We start from the raw sequence: 12,269 nt of genomic DNA, 5'->3' as shown, positions 1-12,269 counted from the left end.
AAAATGAATAGCTTTCCCTTCTCATTGGTGGAAGAGAAATTACTCTTTTATATTTATATTTTGCCTTGGTCATACTCCATTTTCTTGATACTAATATTTTAGTCTCTCAGAGATTTTATTCTCAGTAAAATAAACTAATTTCATGGAGAGAGTATTTGCTTGTAATGAGTATTACAAATAAGAATAGTGATTCTGGACCTATATAGAAATAAATAGCAATGGCACCCCACTCCAGTACTCTTGCCTGGCAAATCCCACGGACGGAGGAGCCTGGTGGGCTGCAGTCCATGGGGTCGCTAAGAGTCGGACAGGACTGAGCGACTTCACTTCCACTTTTCGCTTTCATGCACTGGAGAAGGAAATGGCAACCCACTCCAGTGTTCTTGCCTGGAGAATCCCCGCGACGGCGGAGCCTGGTGGGCTGCCATTTATGGGGTTGCACAGAGTCGGACACGACTGAAGCGACTTAGCAGTAGCAGCAGCAGCAGAGAGACAGAGAAAGAGGGGAGGGGAAGAGAGACAAGAGAGAAAGAGAGAGAGAGAAAGATAATATACATTATAAAAATACATATGCCGATCAACCTATAAGCAGTATTTTTGAATCATTAATGCTAACATGTTCTAATGTCTTTTTGGTGGTTAAAAGGAAGCATGATAACCTGGCATAATACTTCTTGTTGTTCTTAAACCTAATACGCTCTAATACGTTTTTTTCTCAGGTATTCTTACTTCTGGACTCCTTTTAGGTTACTCTCTCACCCTTTTTCTCCCTGAATCTGTTACTTAACAGCCTTGAAGATTTCACCCCATTAATTAATGATGAGTATCAGTTTCCCAAGTGATGTGATTTCAGACCTCTTCTGTAAAGTTCCAAATGAATCTCCTCTTCCAATATGTATACTCTAGGGTTTCACAAACTTTGCCATGTAATCATCAATTTTTAGTGTCTCTTGAGAAATTCAGTTTGATGAATACCATGTTTGTATCACTGTCATACTAGGCCCAAGAGGAATTTCACCATCTCTCTCGTGTGGAAAATGCAATAATATAAATGTAATGGTACCATAAGAGCAAGGAAAAAATTAGCAAGAACAAAATTAATTTTGAGTAGTAAATTAATTAGGTACAAATCCCCCCCCTTTTTTAATCACTAGTCTATGCAAGTTAGTCATTATAATGATCTAAGTTGAAATAAAATGACATTACTGGTTTTTTTAACTAAAGAAAGACATGAAAATCTTCCAGCATGTTAAACAAATGACAGAATTATTACCTTTTAATATTGACTTAAATAAAGTGACTTTTAAAATTGTAGTTTATTTACTGACAAGTGTACTGACATATTTATAGTGCTTTTCATTAAGTTTCATATATTTTACCTTGTTTGATCATCAAAATTACCCTGTAGCGTAATATTATTTGTCTTCCTTTTAAAATGAAGAAGTCAGGATTCTAAAAGTGATGTGAGATCAGACAGTAATTCTCACAGAAGCTCCACTTTAAAAAAAAAAAAAATTGAGCTATAGTTGATTTACAATGTGGTGTAAGTTTTAGGTGTACACCAGTGCTATTCAGTTATATATCTATGTGTGTTAGTCTCTCAGTCGTGTCCAACTTTTTGTGACCTCCGCGGACAACAGCCTGCCAGGTTCCTCTGACCATGGACTTTTCCAAGCAAGAATACCGGAGCAGGCTGCCATTCCCTTCCCCAGGGTATCTTCCCAACCCAAGGATTTAGCTTGGATCTGCTGAATTGCAGGCAGATTCTTTACCATCTGAGCCACCAGGAAAGCCCAATATATTGATTTTCAAATTATTTTCCTCATAGATTATTATAAAAATATTAAGAATAGTTCCCTATGGTATACAGTAGGTCCTTGCTGTTTATCTTTTTATACATAATATTGTGTATATGTTAATCCTAGCCTCCTAATTTACCCTGCTCCCCACCCATGTATCCCCTGTAACCATAAGTTTGGAGAAATTTCACTCTTAAAGTCCTTTCAAAATTCATCAGCTACTCAAATGTGGAACAAGCCACAGTCATAAAAGGGGAATGTCTGCTTAGATTAAGTGGGAAATAAGGTAGTTCTTGGAAACAGAACAGAATCATTCTTCAGCTTTTCTTTTTTCCTTTGTAAAAAATTAGTAAACAGAAATCTCAGTTAATTAGAGTTGGGAGATCGGAAGGGGGAGCTCTCATGTACTATAAAAATAACAGGGCCAAACAGGAGGAATAGACTCCTCTTTCCTGACGAGAACTCAGCTAATGACAAACCACAGACTCTTGGTTTACTGTAGCCTTCCCAACTTCCCTTTCTCCTTTACAGAAGTGCTCTTCCTTTGCTGGGTGGGGACATACATGTGGCTTACTATGGTTGTAGACTCTGAATTGCAAGTTTGTGCTGCTGCTGCTAAGTCACTTCAGTCGTGTCCGATTCTGTGTGACCCCATAGACGGCAGCCCACCACGCTCTCCTGCCCCTGGGATTCTCCAGGCAAGAACACTGGAGTGGGTTGCTATTTCCTTCTCCAAAGCATGAAAGTGAAAAAGTGAAAGTGAAGTCGCTCAGTCGTCTCCGACTCTTAGCAACCCCATGGACTGCAGCCTACCAGGCTCCTCCGTCCATGGGATTTTCCAGGCAAGAGTACTGGAGTGGGGTGCCGTTGCCTTCTCTGTGAATAAATCCATCTTTGCTGGAAAAGTGATCCATAACTTTTTCAGGTCAACATCTTTAACAATAATAGATGTTTGAGGAGAGTTAGGAAAAAGTTGTAGGGACCACTAGGTAAATAGAGCTATGCCAAAATTTCAAAAAGATAACTACACATGGGTATTACATCTGCAAAGACTGGAGAAGCCAGGCCAAGTTTCAGGACCTTCTCAAGTTATAATTATTTTTTATAGAAATATATACTTTACTTTGCCATTATACTAAATTTAGATACATGCAATATAAACAAACTACTGAAGGACCTGAAGTGCTCCTTTAGAAGAGCACAATAGTTGGGGTCAAAGTTTAAATTCAAGCTTCAACATTTTGTCACTGAGCTCATTTGGGGCAAGTTATTTCACCTCTTCCTAAGTTACAAGTACCTCTATTATAATGAAATTATGTGACTAAGTGATCCATAATTAAACAAGCGGCATGAACAGTACTGAGCATCCTATTCATTTAACAGATTACTATTTTTCTTTGATTTTGCAAATATATATCTAATTTTATGGTATTTTACTAATTAAGAAAGATAACTTAAAAGTCATATCAAAAATAGAAAAGTAGATTGAATATGTACCATCACCATAAAAACAAAGTTTTTACAATGCTAGTCAATTTGATGAAAAAGATTACAAAGGAAAAAATACAGAGGTAAAGCATTATTTTTTACAGACATAATGGTTATTTGGCTGCAAAATCATTTGCACATTAAATGAAAAAACTAGTAAAAAAATTAAGTGAAAAGAACATTAATAAGAGGTGTTATGGATTGAACAAATATGTTCAGTGTCCCCCCAAATATGTTAAATTTTTAAGCCTCAGTACTTGTGAATTGTGACCTTTGGTATGACAATGGGGTCTCTGCAGATGCCATTAGTCTAGATGAATTCATACTGGAGTAGCATGGACCCTTAATCCAGCATGTCTGGTGTCCTTAATATAGCCTGTATTTAAAATTTTGCATGTGAAGATCAAATTCGCTGGATCATAGAGAAAGCAAAAGAATTCCAGAAAAACTTCTACCTCTACTTCATTGACTATGTTAAAGCCTTTGACTGTGGATCATAACAAACTGCGGAAAACTCTTATAGAGATGGGAATACCAGACCATCTTAACCTGTTTCCTGCATGCCAGTCAAGAAGCAAGAGTGAGAACCATGTATGGAACAACTGACTGGTTCAGGATGGAGGAAGGAGTATGACAAGGCTGTTTATTGTCACCCTGTTTATTTAACTGATATGCAGAGCCCATCATGTGATATCCTGGGCTAGATGACTTACAAGCTGGAATCTAGATTGCCAGGAGAAATATCAACAACCTCAGATATAAAGATGGTATCACACTAATGGCAGAAAGCAAAGAGGAACTAAAGAACCTCTTGATGAGGGTGAAGGAGGAGAGTGAAAAAGCTGGCTTAAATCTCAGGATTAAAACAAACAAACAAACAAAAAAACTAAGACAGGGCAGCCAGTCTCATCACTTCATGGCAAATAGAAGGGGAAAAAGTGGAAGTAGTGACAGATTTCCTTTTCTTGGTTCTGAAATCGCTGTGGATGGTGACTGCAGCATGAAATTAGAAGATGATTGTTTCTTGTCAGGAAAGCTATGACAAACTTAGACAGTACGTCAAAAAGCAAAGGCATCACTTTGCCAACAAAGGTCCATATAGTCAAAGCTATGGTCTTTCCAGTAGTCACACATGGCTGTGAAAGCTGGACCGTAAAGAAGGCAGAGTGCTGGAGAAGACGCTTGAGAGTCCCCTGGACAGCAAGGAAATCAAACCAGTCAATCTTAAAGAAAATCAGCCCTGAATACTCATTGGAAGGACTGATGCTGAAGCTGAGGCTCCAATACTTTGGCCTCCTGATGCACAGAGCCAACTCATTTGAAAAGACCCTGATGCTGGGAAAGATTGAAGGCAAAAGGAGAAGAGGGTGATAGAGGATGAGATGGTTGGATGGCATCACCAGTGTCATGGACATGAACTTGGGCCAACTCTGGGAGATGGTGCAGGACATAGCCTGGCCTGCTGCAGCCCATGGGGTCTCGAAGAGATGGGCATGACTTGGTGACTGAAAAACAACAAAAAAGTTATAATACAAGTTCTAGGCAATACAATGAGACTATTAAAAAATGAATGAGAGAATAGACAATGGCAAGAGAATACCAATACTAAATAAACTGACATTTTTTTCAAGTTATTAATGTCTTCCTAGAAATTCTAAGAAAACTAACCACAACATAAAAATAAAAACATTAAAACTAAAATTAAAGTTCAGAAATTTGTGTTATAGGATTAATATTTTTTTCTGCAGCTAGATAGGTAGACATTTTTTTTCTTACCAAATCTCTTTTCACTATCTGAAATGCAAAAACCTTAAGCGCCTATTAACATAAATGAGTTTATCACAGACCATGACACAATATGGTATGATTTATGTAAAATGTAGATATATGAGCATGTATGTCTATGCAAATATATAAAAAGAGATCAAAAGAGTCATAGTAAATTGTTGACCTAGCTTACCATGTATGAATGGAATTTTAGTGAAGGAAATGTACAAAGGCAACGATAGAAATAGAAATAGGCTTCCCAGGTAGAGCAGTGGTGAAGAATCTGCCTGCCAATGCAGGAGATGCAAGAGATGTTGGTTTGCTCTCCTGGTACAGATGATCCCCTTGGGTAGTTAATGGCAACCCACTTCAGTATTCTTGCTTGGAAAAGTCCATGAACAGAGAAGCTGGAGCACTACAGTCCATATGGTCACAAGGAGTTGGATACAACTGAGCTACTGAGCACACATACACAGATATTAGAAAGATCTTCTCATGTTTCATCTATTAGAAGTTTCTAAAATAGAAAAAGAAAATTAAGAGATAGAAAAGGACTATATTCATGAAATATTTGAATTTTGCCATCACCTAAGGGTGATATATGGAAGAACAACTTGGAATAGTTCTTGAAATAACTTCTGAATTTTTCTTTAAATGATTTTGGTGCTCCTTAAATGGCTATATTTAGATTTACTTGTTTTTGTTTTTTTCTAAAGGTAATATAATTTGTACCCTTTGAAGATTTGGGTTTGTAGTTCCCTAAAATATAAGCAACAATTTTAGAAAAAAAAATAAAGTAAAATAAAATGAAAGGTTAGAATTCTCCAATTTAAATGTCTGTGAGTTTAAGTATCAAGATTTTGTCCTTTTTTTCTATGTCCTAGGGAAATGGATTTATATCTTTATAAGTCAGATTTTCCATCATTGAGGTGAAAAATCAATGAGCCAATCATCCTTTAAAAAAAATCCATTGAAAATATTTGTTTATCAATTACAAATGTGCCCTAAAATTTTACTATAAACACATATTACTTTCTTGACCAGAAACTAATTTTATTAGAAGAGCCAATCTGTTCTTTTGAAATATACTTTTGAAAATAACAATGTTTTTACTGCAATCTGAAATTTTAATCTTTAAAAATGTTTGTAAAGCAAAAAGACACATTTTAAAATGTAACAAAACATTCTGATAAGCAATTGATTTTCCTTGACTATCAATAACAATTGTAAGTTGATAAAGGCCTGTTTTCTGTAGCTCCTTGATGTTTCTATTCAAGTATTTTCACACGGCAATCATAATAATTTAGAGTACACTTTTCTAATTTTCATCTATCAATTTATATAGCAAGGATATGTAAAATTTATAAGATCTGAACAGTGAGACATAATAATTATCCACTTTTTTTAAGAAAGAGAAATAGAGACACAAAATATGTACTTTAGAGAAGCAGTCAACAAACTAGCCAGTTGGCCAAATTCAGCTTGCTTCTTGTTTTTATAAGTAAGTTTTATTGAAACATAGCTATACTCATTCATTTACGTGGTATCTGTGGCTAATTTTACACTTCCATAGCAAAGCTGAATAGTTGCAACAGAAGCTATATTTGTCCAGCAAGCCCAAAATATCTGCTCTCTGTCTCTATATATAAAAGGTCCCAGTTTTAGATCTGTGGTTCACAAATGCCAAGTCAGAGATCCATACCTTACAGGCCACATCAGATTGAAGGGGAAATATAAAATGAGTTCACATGAAATAAGAAACTAACCAAATTGTACATATATGTACTTTTTAATTTAGAACTCTCAAGTCTCAGATTCTAACCCACAGATACTGGTCAAAAGTATCCAAGGGCTGTGGTATTCACTGTAGCACTACATGGATTAGTATAAGGCTCAGTTCAGTTCAGTTCAGTCTCTCAGTTGTATCCAACTCTTTGCGACCCCATGAATTGCAGCACACCAGGGCTCCCTGTCCATCACCAACTCCTGGAGTTCACTCAAACTCATGTCCATCGAGTTGGTGATGCCATCCAGCCATCTCATCCTCTGTCGTCCCCTTCTCCTCCTGCCTTCCTATGATGCAATCTTTGTGGGTCTTGTGTGGTTTCAAACTATCATTCATTTTATCTCATTGCTACACTTACTCTTTTATAAGTGAAATAATTCTCTCTCTCTTTTTTTTTTTTTTGTTTCAGCACCCAGCAACTAGGATCAATCTCTTAAAACAGAAATCAGATCATATTCCTCTTTTGTTGGAAACCCCCTCTTTAGTATTTGCCCCCTAACTTTTGAAATTCTCTTCACTCCCTGTGCAACTATATTAAAATTTTCTTTGTCAGCAAAAATAGGATTAACTTGATGATTTACAGCTCAAGTTTGATTCATTCACAAAAATAATGATTGGTCAGAATTCCAAACTTTAAACTTATATTAATAGTGACAGTGTTCTACTTTACTTTCAGTCTGGTTGGTCAAAATAAAAATTACTCTACTGTTTAGAATGTATAAAACAAATCTCTAGTAACTAAGTAAAATGAATGAATATTACTGATAACATTAAAATTTCCACCATAGTTTTGTTCAGTTCAGTTCAGTTCAGCTACATCACTCAATCATGTCCAACTCTTTGCGACCTCATGGACTGCAGCACTCCAAGCCTTCCTGTCCATCACCAACTCCTGGAGTTTACTCAAACTCATGTCCATTGAGTCAGTGATGCCATCCAACCATCTCATCCTCTGGCGTCCCCTTCTCCTCCTATCTTCAATCTTTCCCAGCATCAGGTTCTTTTCCAACAAGTCAGCTCTTTGCATCAGGTGGCCAAAATATTGGAGTTTCAGCTTCAACATCAGTCCTTCCAATAAGTATTCAGGACTGATTTCCTTTAGAATGGACTGGGTGGATCTCCTTGCAGCCCAAGGGACTCTCAAGAGTCTTCTACAACACCACAGTTCAAAAGCATCAATTCTTCATCATTCAGCTTTCATTATTGTCCAACCCTCATATTCATACATGACTACTGAAAAAACTATATCCTTGAGTAGACAGACCTTTGTTGGCAAAGTAATGCCTCTGCTGTCTAGATTAACATGCTGTCTAGGTTAATCATAACTTTTCTTCCAAGGAGCAAGCACCTTTTAATTTCATGGCTGCAGTCACTATCAGCAGTGATTTTGGAGCCCCCAAAATTAAAGTCTGTCACTGTTTCTCCATCTATTTGCCATGAAGTGATGGGACCAGATGCCATGATCTTAGTTATCTGAATGTTGCACTTTAAGCCAACTTTTTCACTCTGCTCTTTCACTTTCATCAAGAGCTCTTTAGCTCTTTGCTTTCTGCCATAAGGGTGGTATCATTTGCATATGTGAGGTTATTGATATTTCTCCCAGCAATCTTGATTCCAGCTTATGCTTCATCCAGTCCAGAATTTCTTATGATGTACTCTGCATATAAGTTAAATAAGCAGGGTGACAATATACAGCCTTGTTGTACTCCTTTCCTGATTTGGAACCAATCTGTTGTTCCTTATCCAGTTCTAACTGTTGCTTCCTGACCTACATACAGATTTCACAAGAGGCAGGTCAGGTGGTCTGGTATTCCCATCTCTTTCAGAATTTTCCACAGTTTACTGTGATCCACACAGTTAAAGGCTTTGGCATAGTCAATAAAGCAGAAGTAGATGTTTTTCTGGAAATTTCTTGCTTTTTTGATGATCACATGGATGTTGGCAATTTGATTTCTGGTTCTTCTGCCTTTTCTAAATTCAGCTTGAACATCTGGAAGTTCATGGTTCATGTTTTGTTAAAGCCTGGCTTGGAGAATTTTTTTTTTTTTTTGGCTTGGAGAATTTTTAGCATTACTTTACAAGCATGTGAAATGACTGCAATTGTGCAGTAGTTTGAGCATTCTTTGGCATTGCCTTTCTTTGGGATTGGAATGAAAACTGACCTTTCCAAGGCTACACGGTGCTGGAGCAAATGTGAGGAGACACCCCATATCCAAGAGCAGAAGCCGCAGCAAGATGGTAATGGGACGAAATCGTGTTTAGAATCAAACCCGATAACCACCAAAGACACTCAGAGGGCTCAAACAAACCTTGTGTGCACCAGGACCCAGAGGCCCCACTGAGGCTGAGACAGAACTGTGTTTGAGTGACTCCTGTAGGGTTAGGGTCAGAAGTGAACTGACACAGGGGCAGGAGCTCTGGGTCCAGCAGACCTGGGTATGGCATAAGCCCTCCTGGAGGAGATTGCCATTAACCCCGTCATACAGCTGTGAGACCTTACATAGGACTGGGGAAACAGACTCTTGAAGGGCACAAACAGAACCTTGTGTGCACCAGAACCCAGGAGGAAGTTGCCATTATCTTCATTACCTCCACCATAGTTTGGCCCCAGGTAAATAATAGGGAGGGAACACAGCTGCACCCATCAACAGAAAACTGGATTAAAGATTTATAGTGCATGGCCCTGCCCACCAAAACAAGACCCAATTTCCCCCTCAGTCAGTCTATTCCATCAGGAAGCTCCCATAAGCCTCCTATCCTTCTCCATCAGAGGGCAGGAAGGCTGAAAACCACAATCACAGAAAATTAATCAATCTGATCACATGGATCACAGCCTTGTCTATCTCAATGAAGCTATGAGTTATGCCATGTAGGGCCACCCAAGATGGACAGGTCATGGTGGAGAGTTCTGACAAAAAGTGGTCCACTGGAACAGGGAATATATATTTACTCTAGGTATCTATTTTTGTTATTTTATATGTAGGAAGTGTTTAAATATGTCAGTCATATAAATATATACTTGTTATTTAAATTATTATGATGGATTTAATTAGGTTAGTAACCAATATTTAATCTTCTGAAAAAAGGTCAGATTTCTAAGTTTTGTATATTGGCTTATAAATTTAAGAAGTTAATTGTGAAATAAAGTACAAGTATTAGTGAGGGTTATGTACTAAGTATCTGACTCAAATATTAATGTAAATATTTCCACTATTTACATGAATCATTAAATCTCTTCAATATTAAAACAAATCTTTAAAAGAAGATTGGTAAAGTATACAATTCAAGAAAGGAAATTCAAGCTGTACCAAGACTTGCTCCTTTCTGATCTTAGTGATGCATTACTGAGTCACTAGAGATCAAAGTGAATATATCAAAATATATCTATATATCTTAATGGTGAACAAGTTAAACTTAAGCTCTCTTCCACACTTAAATAATTAATCTAGAAAATGTGCATAAGGATGAATTAGAATCATTGAAATTGAAAATTTAACAATATAGTTCATCTCAATTTTTTTTTTTTTAAAGAAGTGAGTAAACATTGCAAAGAGAACGGACTATGTGTTGGAGGTAGTGCAAAGAGAACAGTCATGGTAAAATCAAATACTTTGAGATAGTGACTTGAGATAAATCTACTATACATAGAGTTTTAACAAACTTTCTTTAAAAGATTCCAAAAGCCATGAGTGAGTAGGGTCCTGGGGTTGACTAGGAATGTGATTTAGACAACGAAGATTTCTTTAAACTCTAAGATCCTGATACTATGTCTATATCTGATAAAATCCTCCATATCCATCAAATATACTTAGAGTTCCCATTTTGTATATATATATTTTTCCCTTTACCTGCCTTCCCTCTTTCTGAACACTTACCGTTTTCATGTATGCTATTGGAAACTACCTCTAACAAATTATGTAGCTATCCAGCTTCCCTATTTGACTTCTACTATTATGATTCTAGGGATCATGCCCTATTCACTTATGTACCCCCTAATGTTACTTATGACACTTAAAATAATTCCTCTTCATCCATACATTTTCAGATCAGATCAGATCAGTCACTCAGTCCTGTCCAACTCTTTGCGACCCCATGAATAGCAGCATGCCAGGCCTCCCTGTCCATCATCAACTCCCGGAGTTCACTCAGACTCACATCCATCGAGTCAGTGATGCCATCCAGCCATCTCATCCTCTGTCGTCCCCTTCTCCTCCTGCCCCCCATCCCTCCCAGCATCAGAGTCTTTTCCAGTGAGTCAACTCTTCGCATGAGGTGGCCAAAGTACTGGAGTCTCAGCTTTAGCATCATTCCTTCCAAAGAAATCCCAGGGCTGATCTCCTTCAGAATGGACTGGTTGGATCTCCTTGCAGTCCAAGGGACTCTCAAGAGTCTTCTCCAACACCACAGTTCAAAAGCATCAATTCTTTGGCACTCAGCCTTCTTCACAGTCCTACTCTCACATCCATACATGACCACTGGAAAAACCATAGCCTTGAATAGATGGACCATTGTTGACAAAGTAATGTCTCTGCTTTTGAATATGCTATCTAGGTTGGTCATAACTTTCCTTCCAAGGAGTAAGCGTCTTTTAATTTCATGGCTGCAGTCACCATCTGTAGTGATTTTGGAGCCCCCCAAAATAAAGTCTGACACTGTTTCCACTGTTTCCCCATCTAGTCCCCATGAAGTGATGGGACCGGATGCCATGATCTTCGTTTTCTGAATGTTGAGCTTTAAGCCAACTTTCTCACTCTCCACTTTCACTTTCATCAAGAGGCTTTTTAGTTCCTCTTCACTTTCTGCCATAAGGGTGGTGTCATCTGCATATCTGAGGTTATTGATATTTCTCCTGGCAATCTTGATTCCAGCTTGTGTTTCTTCCAGTCCAGCGTTTCTAAGGATGTACTCTGCATACAAGTTAAATAAACAGGGTGACAATATACAGTCTTGACGTACTCCTTTTCCTATTTGGAACCAGTCTGCTTTTCCATGTCCAGTTCTAACTGTTGCTTCCTGACCTGCATACAAATTTCTCAAGAGGCAGATCAGGTGGTCTGGTATTCCAATCTCTTTCAGAATTTTCCACAGTTTATTGTGATCCACACAGTCAAAGGCTTTGGCATAGTCAATAAAGCAGAAATAGATGCTTTTCTGGAATGCTCTTGCTTTTTCCGTGATCCAGTGGATGTTGGCAATTTGATCTCTGGTTCCTCTGCCTTTTCTAAAACCAGCTTGAACATCAGGAAGTTCATGGTTCACGTATTGCTGAAGCCTGGCTTGGAGAATTTTGAGCATTACTTTACTAGCGTGTGAGATGAGTGCAATTGTGCGGTGGTTTGAGCATTCTTTGGCATTGCCTTTCTTTGGGATTGGAATGCAAACTGACCTTTTCCAGTCCTGTGGCCACTGCTGAGTTTTCCAAATTTGCT

The sequence above is a fragment of the Bubalus kerabau genome, chromosome 3 (assembly GCF_029407905.1).
Source record: "Bubalus kerabau isolate K-KA32 ecotype Philippines breed swamp buffalo chromosome 3, PCC_UOA_SB_1v2, whole genome shotgun sequence".
Lineage (NCBI taxonomy): Eukaryota > Metazoa > Chordata > Mammalia > Artiodactyla > Bovidae > Bubalus > Bubalus kerabau.
The sequence above is the reverse complement of the archived record's forward strand: the minus strand, read 5'-3'. Positions refer to the sequence as shown.